Genomic DNA, 12250 nt, shown 5'->3' with positions numbered 1-12250 from the left:
TGTATCATATGATCTGATTTAAAGGCTGTAATAATATTCATAATTATTAAGTGTGGTATATACATACATGGAAATATTATTCAGCATGAAAGGAGTGAGATATGATGCATACATGACATGAATGAGCCCTGAAAATACTGCATTAAGTGAAAGAAGTCAGTCCCAAAACATCACGTTATTTGCTCCCATTCATATAAAATGTTCAGATTAAGTGAAGTCATGGAGAACAGAAAGTAGATTGGTGGGCCAGGCACGGTAGCTCATGCCTGTAATCCCAGCACTTTGAGAGGCCAAAGCAGGCAAATTCCGTGAGCCCAAAAGTTTGAGACCAGCCTGGAAAACATGGTGAAACCCCATCTCTACAAAATACAAAAATTAGCTGGGTGTTCTGGCGTGTGCCTGTGGACACAGCTACTTGGGAGGCTGAGGCAAGAGGAGCACCTGAGCCTGGGAAGTCAAGTCTGCAGTCACCCATGGTTGCACCACTGCACTCCAGCCTGGGCAACAGAGACACAGTTTGTGAAAGAAAGAAAGAGAGGGAGGAAGAAAGAAAGAAAAGAAAAAAAGAAAGGAGAAAGAAGGAAGGAAGAGAAAGAAAGAAAAAGAAAGTCATAAAAGAAGGAAGGAAGGTTGGTTAGTGGTTTTCTGGAGGTAGGAAGGAGAGGGTGGGGAGTGAGTGCAAATGGGAAAGGGGCTTTTTTGGGGAGTGGTTAAAATGCTCTAAAATTTACTCTGGTCATAGTTGCACACACCTGTGACCACACTAAAAACCACTGAGTTGTGTGTTTTAAATGGGTGAATTGTATGGTATGTGAATTATACCTCAATCAAGCTGTTACATCAAAAAGAGAAAAAGAGGAGCAGGTACTGGAATGGTGAAGTGCAGGCACCCTGAGGCCAGGCTTCCTGCCCCCCGCTTGCCACTGGCATGGCATGTCAGCAGGTGAGCCCTGGCGCCAGTGTCCCCATCTGTAAAATGGGTATACTAATAGACCCTACTCACATAACTTCTTTGAATAAAAAGCTAGGTGGCATTTGTAAAGTACTTAAAACAGTGCCTGGCAGGTATGTTTATTAAAAGAATATTTTTTTCAAATAAAGTATTTGGGTAAAATGACCTGAGGCTTGGTAATTTACCACCAAAACTAATCTCAGCTTTAGCGCCCAGGCTGCCTGTGACTGAGTGCATCCTGTGAAGAAGGAATGAATGAAAAATGGTGCTATTTTCCCGGGTTATGACAAACGCATGCAATTCAGACACTCACCAGCAGAGAGCGCCGCAAACCAAATACCGCGCAGGTGCGGGTTCCTCCCGGGATGAGAAGTGCTCTGTGGAGCACCTGTCTGCCCCTCAGTCTCCAAATGTCCTGGGTGCTCTCGGACCTGACGCGCATTGCCCACCCGCTCTTCGGACTGGCCTACTCTTTCTCACCGTGGCCCTTGAGCTCTCTGGCCGAGTTGCTTGGTATTTGGCCTCTATCCTGCTGAAAGCCAGGTCTACAGGGCTGCGTCTGTGGGTTTACCCTCCCTCCCTCTGTCCAGGCCCCACCTGGCCACCCGTGCTGGAGAGAGACTGGCACTGCCAGGATGGAGCCAGACCACTCCATGTCATGGGACCCCAGTCCTCCCACCTCCAACCTGTCTTGAGCACTTGATCCCAAGAGATGAGCTAAAGCCAGACTTTAGATTCCACTTAAACTTGCTGAATGCCCGCTGTCTGCTCTCTTAGATGGGCTCATCCGACCTCACAACAGTGCTTTGAGGTTGGAGTGTCACTCCCATTTTGCGGATGAGAATCCGGGCTGAGACATTAAATGGCCTGTCTGGGACCACATAGCTGATGTGCAGTCAGGTCTAACTCAGACATTCTGGCTCCAGGTCCAGTGTTGAGCCCCAATTTTAATTTTTATCTCCCTTCTGTCTCAAGGAAATCCAAAGGGTTTTAGGAGTAGGATGTATCTTTTTTTTTAGATGAAGTCTCGCTTTTGTCGCCCATGCTGGAGTGTAATGGTGCAATCTTGGCTCACTGCAACCTCCGCCTCCCAGATTCAAGCAATTCTCCTGCCTCAGCCTCCTGAGTAGCTGGGACTACAGGCACCTGCCACCACACCCAGCTAATTTTTGTATTTTAGTAGAGATGGGGGTTTCACCATGTTGGCCAGGCTGGTTTCGAACTTCTGACCTCAGGTGATCCGCCTGCCTTGGCCTCAGGGTGCTGAAATTACAGATGTGAGCTACCGCACCTTGCCGGACTGGGAACTATCTTAAACTCCACTTCCCATCCAGGTGCTCAATGCTTTAGCCAGCTCTGAGCAGAGAAAACCTGTACTTGGAGACATCTCTGCCTGCCTTCCTCCTGCTTAACTTTCAGGTCTCAGCTGAAACATGGTGGCGACTACTCAGAACCCCAGAACTGGTATAAAGATTATTTTGGTTGATTATGAAGATTATATGAAGACATTTGAGAGTCAACAGATGCAGAAGAAGCCCTTTTGGAACTTCCCTTATCTGACTAAAAGCAGCAACTTCTGGGAAACGAAGCTGCCAGAAATTCCTTCTTCACGGCTGGGCCTACTCCCAGGATAGAGACCAAGAGTAAATCTACCAAAAATCTCCACTCTGGGGGAGTTTCATGGCCATGAAGAAAATGGAAAGACTACTCACTCCTGCATAAACGGTCACAAACTTTTCTATTTCCCATTTGTTCTCCTATAGCCCTTTTGTCTTTTCTAAAGAAACACAATCGTTCTTCCAATAGAAGCTTTTTCTTGGCTGGGCGTGGCGGCTCATGCCTGTAATCCCAGCACTTTGGGAGGTCGAGGCAGGTGGATCACAAGGTCAGGAGTTCAGCACCAGCCTGGCCAAGATGGTGAAACCCCGTCTCTACTAAAAATACACAAATGAGCCCAGTGTGGCGTCGAGTGGCGGTAATCCCAGCTATTTGGGAGGCTGAGGCAGAGAACTGTTTGAACCCAGGAGGTGGAGGTTGCAGTGAGCTGAGATTGCTCCACTGCACTCCAGCCTGGGCAACAGAACAAGACTCTGTCTCAAAAAAAAAAGAAGCTTTTTCTCCCCACTCCCCTTTTCCACCCTATGTTAGGTATACAAATGCCTAACTTAGGATGACTTACGATGGGGTTATGAGCCAATAAGCCCATCTGTATTAGGGTTCTCTAGAGGGACTAAACTAATAGAATACACACACACACACACACAAAGGGGAGTTCATTAAGGAGTATTAAACTCACGTGATTACGAGGTCCCACAATAGGCCATCTGTAAGCTGAGGAGCAAGGAAGCCAGTCCAAGTCCCAAAGCTGAAGAACCTGAAGTCCGATGCTTGAGGGCAGGAAGCATCCAGCACAGGAGAAAGACGTAGACCAGGAGGTTAAGCCAGTCTGGTCTTTTCACGTGTTTCTGCCTGCTTTATATCCTGGCCATGTTGGCAGCTGATTAGATGGTGCCCACCCAGATTAAGGGTGGGTCTGCCCTTCCCAGCCCACTGACTCAAATGTTAATCTCCTTGGCAACACCCTCACAGACATACCCAATACTTTGCATCCTTCAATCCAATCAAGTTGACACTCAGTATTCACCATCACAAGTCCACCCTTTGTCAACCTAAACCCATACACATCTCCTGAGAGCATACACAAGCTTCAAATAAAGACCATAATAAGGTCAGAATTATGCCTAACATAATACAACTATCCTTCGTACAACCGGGGATACACCAATCCCCAACCCAAATGCTATTACACAAAGTTAACAATGCTTAAATGCTGACACGAAGTCAGTAAATCTTAAATCGCATGCTCAAGGAAAAAGGAGGTTGGGCAATGTTGGAAATAGATGTTGAAAATAGATGCTCAGTGCTGCAAAGAAAAATCAGCACTGAGACAAAGGATCTTTCAGCAATGCGATTTTTACTTCCTGGACTGCAGGAAGGGTACCCTCGCTAGCCATCATGCCACGAGAGTACAACGAACAAAGGAAAACACACAAATTTATCCCTCATGCATCTGGGGTTGTCCTTACTGCTGTGTCTGATTTCTGTTGCCTAGAGTCAGACCTCACAATCTAACTAAAATCCAATTGGCTAAAAACGTAAAACTTTCCTAAACAGGTAAAAGCAATGGAGAGCTGGGACATACCTGTGAACATGTCCAGCACAGATATCTTGGTTAAAGTACAAGGACATAGAATGTACTACGTGCCTGTGAGCATGGCATGTTTAACAGCTACATAGGATAGGGCTTAATAAAGTTATTAGCACACTTATTCTCTAACAGAAAAGAAAACTTTAAAAAGGAAGTTTTCTACTTCCCACGGGCAAGGTGTCTCACACCTGTAACCCCAGGACTTGGGAGGTCAAAGCGGGTGGATCACCTGAGGTCAGGAGTTGGAGATAGCCGACCAACATGGTGAAACCACGCCTCTACTAAAAATAAAAAAATTAGCTGGGCCTGGTGGTGCATGTCTGTAATCCCAGCTACACAGGGGGCTGAGGCATGAGAATCAGTTGAACCCAGGAGGCGAGGGTTGCAGTGAGCTGAGATCATGCCACCACACTCCAGCCTGGGTGACAGAACGAGACTCCATCTCAAAACAAAAACAGAAACAAAAAAGAAAAGAAAAAGGAAATAAAATGAAGATATTTTCTTAGTACAAATGTAGACATGCACAAACATGTTTTTAACAAAAGAAGGAGGAAATACTCATGACAATTACAGTCCTCGTTTCTGTAGCTGGTCCCGTGATCGTAGCTGGTATTGATGACGACCTTCTTCTACTACCCGCTCTGTATTCCCTTTGCCTTCAGCAAGCACCTCAGCAGGTCATGGTTTTTCTTTTTCCTGGTGGAGTGACCCAAACCTTTATTCCTGAAGGGTCCGGGCCATTTGTGGTCCTGCCTGGATCGGGCTGTTGTAGTTTCCCATTGACCTTAATCACACAGCATGGTGATACTAACCTAAAGCATCTCGTATATTCCATGCATTCTCTTCCTTACCTTCACAGTGGAGTAGTGGACTGGTTTCATCTTGATAGCCTGGGTCAGTCACCCCAGCCAGCAGTGTAACTTTCTTTTTAGCCTGTTGACTTAAAGGTAGGAAGAGCCCAAAGTGTCCAGGTGCAATCTTAACTTCTGGCTTAATGGAATCATTCTTGCGTCTCCTGGTGGCAGACACAATCGTTGTGTTTCCAGTGGTTCCTGCATATCATGCAGAATCATCTGTGAACCAGGCCCTAGTCTTTTCTCTTCCTCTGTCAACTTATCATAGGGAATGCCCCATAAGGCCATCGGTGCAGACTTGGGGAGAGAAGGCAGAGTGGCAGGAGTGGAGACCATGGGCATTTGAGCCACTTCCTCATGTAACTGAATCGTGTCTTCAGTCAGGGATTGTGCTCGAGCCCAATTATGTATCTGCCACTTCCATTTGATGATGGAATGCTGCTGCCCATGACCCACTTTGTGGCTAGATGGGTCAGGAAGCGCCCGGTTCATGATACGCAGTTCAGGCTGCAGGGTGACTTGATGACCCGGAGTCAAATGTTCCGTTTCCACCAAAGCCAGTAACAGGCCAAGAGCTGTTTCTCAAGAGGAAGGTAGTTATTTGCAGAAGATGGCAGGGCCTTGCTCCAAACTCCTAGAGGCCTCTGTTATGATTCACCTATGGGAGTCTGCAAAGGCTCCAAACAGCATCCCTATCTGCCACTGACACCTCAAGCACCATCAGATCTGCTGGGTCGCAGGGCCCAACTGGCAGAGCAGCCTGGACCTGTTGCTGAGTCTTCTCCTATTCTGGACCTCACTCAAAACTGGCAGACTTTCAGGTTGAACTTTCCTTCTACTGGTCCCTGTTCTTCAGCATTGCCTCTGACATCAAGTGAAAGGATTTCAAGGAACAGATCATCCACCATGTGGCCACCATCCTCCTCCTCAGCTTCTCCTGGTTTGCCAATTACATCCGAGTTGGGACTCCCATCATGGCTCTGCATGACTCTTCTGATTTACCTGTTAGCATCAACGAAGATGGAAGAACACCTGAAACAATATCTTCATCGTCTTCGCCATTGTTATCATCATCACCCGACTGGTCACCCTGCCCTTCTGGATCCTGCACTGCACACTGGTGTACTCACTGGAGCTCTATCCTGCCTTCTTTGGCTATTACCTCTTCAGTTCCATGATGGGAGTGCTACAGCTGCTGCATATCTTCTGGGCCTGCCTCCTTGTGCGCATGGCCCACAAGTTCATAACTGGAAAGCTGGTAGTAGATAAACAAAGTGGCCATGAAGAAACAGAGAGCTCAGAGGGGAAGGAGGCTGTAGCCAGGGGAGGAGCAAAGAACCGGCCCCTAGCCAGTGGCCACCCCATCCTCAATAACAACCATCCTGAGACTGACTGAACATTATTCCAGCTGCCTCCCAGATTAATGCATAAAGCCAAGGAACTACCCCTTGCCACCACCACAACCCCCTCCTCTCCACGCTATAGGGTCACTTTAAGCTCTGGGGAGAAAGATGGGTGACTTTTCCGCATCCTCCCTCCTTGTTGGTCACCCAGTTGCCTTTTTTTTTTCTTCCCTGAGATGGAGTTTCTCTCTTGTTGCCCAGGCTGGAGTGCAATGGTACCATCTTGGCTCACCACAACCTCTGCCTCCCAGGTTCAAGCGATACTCCTGCCTCAGCCTCCTGAGTAGCTGGGATTACAGGCGTGCACCATCACACCCGGCTAATTTTGTATTTTTAGTAGAGACAAGGTTTCACCATGTTGGCCAGGCTGATCTCAAACTCTCAACCTCAGATGATCCGCCCATCTCGACCTCCCAAAATGCTGGGATTATGGGCGTGAGCCACTGCACCTGGCCACCCAGTTGCCTGTAAATCAAATTCTAACCAGCCTATCCCAGGTAGGGGAAGATTGGTTCTGTCCTTTGTTCGAGGGGGATGGTCATATTTTCCTCTCTATCCTCCAAGTCATCCTTTCTACTGCTTTTGAGGCCCTCCCTCAGCTCTCTGGGGGTAAAGGCTGCAACTCACATTCCTTATTCTGAGAATTAGGCCCTAGCTGTTTGTCTTTGACTCCCTGACCTCCAGAATCAGGGTTGTGCCTTATTGTCCCATCTGTGGGCCTCATTCTGTCAAAGCTGGACCAAGGCTCACCTTCTTAAGCTCCCTAACTAGGGCCAGAAACCAAAGCTGAGCTGACTTTTAACTTTTTTCCTCTATGACACAAATGAATTAAGGGTGGGAGGGTGTACGTGACCCTCACTCTACCTCTGCCAAAAAGTGGGAGCTGTACTGGGGACAGATCTTTCTTTGTGCTGCTTCTTTCGGCTGTCCCCGTAGCCACAGATTCAAGATCTGACTGCCTCTTCCTTTCTCTGACCTCTTCCCCTTCCCCCTTTTCTTCAGCTAGGCTAGCTGGTTTGGAATAGAAATGGCAATTAATTCTAATTTTTTTTTTTTTGAGACGGAGTCTCATCTATTGCCTGGCTGGAGTGCAGTGGTGTCATCTCGGCTCACTGCAACCTCCGCCTCCCGGGTTCAAGTGATTCTCCTGCCTCAGCCTCCCGAGGAGCTGACACTACAGGCACATGCCACCACATGTGGTGGCTAATTTTTGTACTTTTTAGTAAAGACGGGGTTTCGCCATGCTGGCCAGGCTGGTCTTCACCTCTTGACCTTGTGATCTGCCTGCCTCAGCTTTGCAAAGTCCTGGGATTACAGGTGTGAGCTACCGCACCCAGACTCTAATTTTTATTTATTAAATATTTGGGGTTTTGGTTTTAAAGCCAGAATTACAGCTAGCACCTAGCATTTCAGCAGAGGGACCATTTCAGACCAAAATGTACTGTTAATATTTTTTCATATTAAAATTTTAAATAAATAATAGTAATAATGGCTATTCCATAGACAGAGAAGACCTGAGGGCTGCTAGTTGCCCACTTTTATGGTTGTTTCTTGATAATATGCTAAACAAGGGATGGATTATTCATGCCTTCCCTTTTTAGACCATATAGGGTCATTTTGTGATGTTGTTATAACATTTGTAAACTGTCAAGGTGCTTGTGGGACTATAGCAGTGAGGTCGACCAGAGGTCAGTCTCGTGACCATCTTGGTTTCGTCCAGCTTCTTCACTACAACCTCTTTTATCAGCAAGGTCTTTACGACCTGTATCTTGTGCCCACCTCTTGTCTCATCCAGGGACTTAGAATGCCTTAACCGTCTGGGAACGCAGTCCAGTAAGTCTCAGCCTCATTTTACCCAGCTCCTATTCAAGATGGAGTCGCTCTGGTTTGAAAACCTCTGATAGAATCATCTGGCAATAGCGTGTCTGTGGTTTACTCCGGCCTCACAGCTTACTGGGAGCTGGAGCTGCCTGCCACTGTCCAGCCCTGAGAGAGGATACTGCACTGCACATCAGCAGCCCAGGAAAAGATCCACATCTAAAATCTGAAGTTCAGTTTCCACTGAATGTGCATCACTTTTGTATCATCTTAAAGCTAAAAAATCGTAAGTCAAACCATCTTGTATAAGCCTCTAACTTTAAGCATCTAGCATGGTACCTACTTCCTGTGTTGGCTCCCTTTTGCATACAAATAAACACTTTTTCTCCTGCTAATCTGTCTCTTGTCAGTTTAATTCACAGGCTCCCAGGTACTAAGCCTGTTGGCTCCTTTTCAAAAACACCACCCACCTCAGGACATCTTCTCCCTGCTGTCATGTCTGATCCTTACCGCAGCCATAGCTCCTCATCCTTTTCCTCTTTGAGCACTTAGTCCACCAAAGTTATATGATTATTATTGGAAACAAAGGCTACAGTGATTAGATGCTGTCTTGTGGATGCCATGTCTCTTCTTCCTCATTGAATCCCGTATCCCTGTATCCCTTCCCCAGGCATCTGGTGGGGCCTCCCAGCTGTTTGTCAAAGGAATGGGGTGTCCGACTCAGCTGGGGAACAGCTCAGCTAAGCAGAAATTGCATATCATCATCCTCCAGCCATGCTAGTCATACATAATATTACTTCTTTCTAACTCTGAAAGTAACTCTGTAAGTTCACTATAGAAAACAAAAAAGCAGAGAAAAAAGTATAAAGAAGAAAATGCAAATGAGCCATTTTTCTACTGCTGAAATATTACCCCAGTTAATAGATTGGTATATTTCTTTAAGCTTTTTTTTCTATACATAATAAATAAGCAAAATTGGGACTGTATTATATATTTATTGTTATTTTCCTTTCTACTTACAATGTTACCATAATCCTATTAACCTAAATATTTCCTTCATGTCATTATTCTTTGAAAAAAATTATTTTAAATACTTTCACAGGCCAGGCATGGTGGCTCAGCACTGTAATCCCAATACTTTGGGAGGCCGAGATGGGTGGATCACCTGAGGTCAGGAGTTCAAGATCATCAAGACCAGCTTGACCAATATGGTGAAACTCTGTCTTTACTAAAAATATAAAAATTAGCTGGGCGTGGTGGTGGGAGCCTGTAATCCCAGCTACTCAGGAGGCTGAGGCAGGAGAATTGCTTGGACCGGGGAGGCAGAGGTTGCAGTGAGCTGAGATTGTGCCACTGCACTCCAGCCTGGGCAACAGAGCAAGACTCCATCTTAGAAAAAATTCACAGTATTTCATTATATAGGCTTATTTCTTCATTTAATAAATATTTTTTGAAGGTCTACTGTGTGTCAGCAGCTTAAAGCACTGTTTTAAGCATTGAAGAAAAAGCCAAACAAAGTCCCCATCCTCACAACGCTGATCTAGTGGGAAAGAAATATATGCTAAAGCAATACTTTGGCTGCTGGATATACCATAATTTATACTAACCTTATAATTTTTTTGACGTTTGTACTGATTTCACATTTGAGAGCAGAGACTCTGTGTCAGAAAGATCAGAGCTAAATCCAAACTTTCCCACATATGGTGTGTCTCTGATAAGTCACTCAACTCCCTTATGCCTCAGTTTTCCTCATTTTAAACATAAGTATAAAATTAGCGTTGATCTTACTGAGCTTTTCTGATGATAAAATGAGATAATACATGCAAAGCACTCCACACAAATCAGCTGTTATTATTATTGCAGTGAGGTACATAAATGTTTGTGCCCATATTTAATAGCTTCTGTAGGAAAAATTCCTGGAGTAGAATGTAAGTTAGCTTTTTTTTTTTTTTTTTTTGAGACATAGTCTGGCTCTGGAATGCAGTGGTACGATCTTGGCTCACTGCAAATTCCGCCTCCTAGGTTCAAGAGATTCTTATGTCTCAGCCTCCCGAGTAGCTGGGATTACAGGCACCCACCACCATGCCCAGCTAACTTTTTGAATTTTTAGTAGAGATGAGGTTTCACCATGTTGGTCAGGCTGGTTTTGAACTTCTGACCTCAAGTGGTCCACTCGCCTTGGCCACCCAAAGTGCTGGGATTACAGGCATGAGCCACTGTACCCAGCCTTTTTTTTTTTTAAAAACATTGACATATTCTAAATTGCCCTTAAGGAAGGCATGACCAGGCTACCTCCCATCAGGAGAATATGAAGGTGTTGGTGGAAAGCAGCTCAGAGATTCTCATAGGACAGTATCTGAGATCGTGACGTTTGTCCTTATCCTTCTAGACCACTGCATTGCATTCACCACCACCAGCCTGCTTCAAAACTCTCCCTGTCTATTGCTTCCCTGGCATACACTCTCTCTGGACTTTCCTCTCATCTAACTGGCTGCCCTTCTCATGCCTGGCTCCTTCTCTCCAATTACAGCCATTTTCGAGAGTCAGCTATGGACCTCGCTGGCTACTTCCTCCAAATCCTCCACCTTGGAAAGGCTTGTGACTTGAGCCAGCATCTCGGTAAAGATGGCTCCCACAGCTCCTTCTACCTTCTCTCTTAGCTTTAGCCATTTTAAAAAATTGGACTTTTAAAATTGAGGTGCTCAATAAAGTACAAAATTAAATAAGTAAAACCTAATTGCACAGCATGACAAATTGTCTACGTATGTACACTCACGTGTTCTACATCCACGTGCTGCCACCACGCACACCAGGATAGAAAACACTTCCAGTACCTCAGACGTTTTCTTCATGCTTTTTTTTTTCATTTTTGTAGAGACAGGCTCCCACTATGTTGCCCAAGCTGGTCTTGAACTCCTGGGCTCAAGTGATCCTCCTGGGCTCAAGCAATCTCCCTGGCTCGCCTCCCAAAGTGCTGGAATTCATGCATCTTTGTAGTCAATACATATGTTATCCAGAAACAAACACTGATCTGATTTTTAACACCATCACTCAGTTGTGTTCTAGAACTTCATATAAATGACCCAAATGGCACATACATTTTGGTATCTGGCTTCTTTCATTCAATATACTCTTTGAGATTTATTTATGTTATGGCATGTATGAATAATTCATTCCCTTTTTATTGTTGTCTAGTATTCCTTTGAATAGTTATCCTTCAACATGTTCATCTGTCTATCTGTTGATGGACACTTGAGCTATTTCTGGTCATTGGCTATTACCAATAAGATCTCTATGCACATTCTGTACATAAATTTTGGTAGATACATGCACTCTTGTTTCTTGGGTGGAAGTGCTAGGTCACAGCTTTAAGAGATACTATTTTCCACAGTAGTTATACACTTTTACATTCTCATCAGCAGTGTACAAAAGTTCTGGTTGCTCCTCATCTTCCCCATCACTTAGTATTATCTGTCCTTTTACTTTTAGCCAATCTGGTGGGAATGTAGTTATAATTTGTGGTTATAATTAATATTTCCCTGATGACTAATGATGTTGATAATTTTTTCATGGGCTCACTGGTTATTTAGATGGCCTCTTCTAATGAAGTACCATGCCTGTGTAAGTATTTAGTCTTAAAAAAAAAAAAAGCACCTTTTTAGTGCTATAATGTATATACCATAAATTTACCCATATTGAGTATATAGTTTAATGAGTTTTGGTAAAAGTATATACTCATGCAACTACCACTATGATCAAGTTCTAGAATACATTATAGTGTCTAAAATTCCCCCATGCCCTTTGCAGTCAATCTCTGACTCCATTTCCCTTTCTTTGCTCTCTGAGAATCAGTTTTTCTATAAATTAAACAATATAGCAAGAACTTGTCTCTATATTAAAAAAAATACCTGGGTGTGATGGTGGCACATGCTTGTAGTCCCAGCTACTTGAGAGTCTGAGGCAGGAGGATCACTTGATTCCAGAAGTTTAAGGTTGTATTGAGCCATAATATGTT

The 12250-nt window shown here is 44.8% G+C and overlaps 1 pseudogene; it reads left to right on the top strand.

Annotated features, from left to right (window-relative positions):
• Positions 1-1362: 1362 nt before the first annotated feature.
• LOC100410489 (ceramide synthase 2 pseudogene) lies at positions 1363-6410 on the top strand (annotated as a pseudogene).
• Positions 6411-12250: the final 5840 nt, after the last annotated feature.

Source organism: Callithrix jacchus, chromosome 8, assembly GCF_049354715.1.
Source record: "Callithrix jacchus isolate 240 chromosome 8, calJac240_pri, whole genome shotgun sequence".
Lineage (NCBI taxonomy): Eukaryota > Metazoa > Chordata > Mammalia > Primates > Cebidae > Callithrix > Callithrix jacchus.
This window is presented reverse-complemented; position numbering and strand designations above follow the sequence as displayed.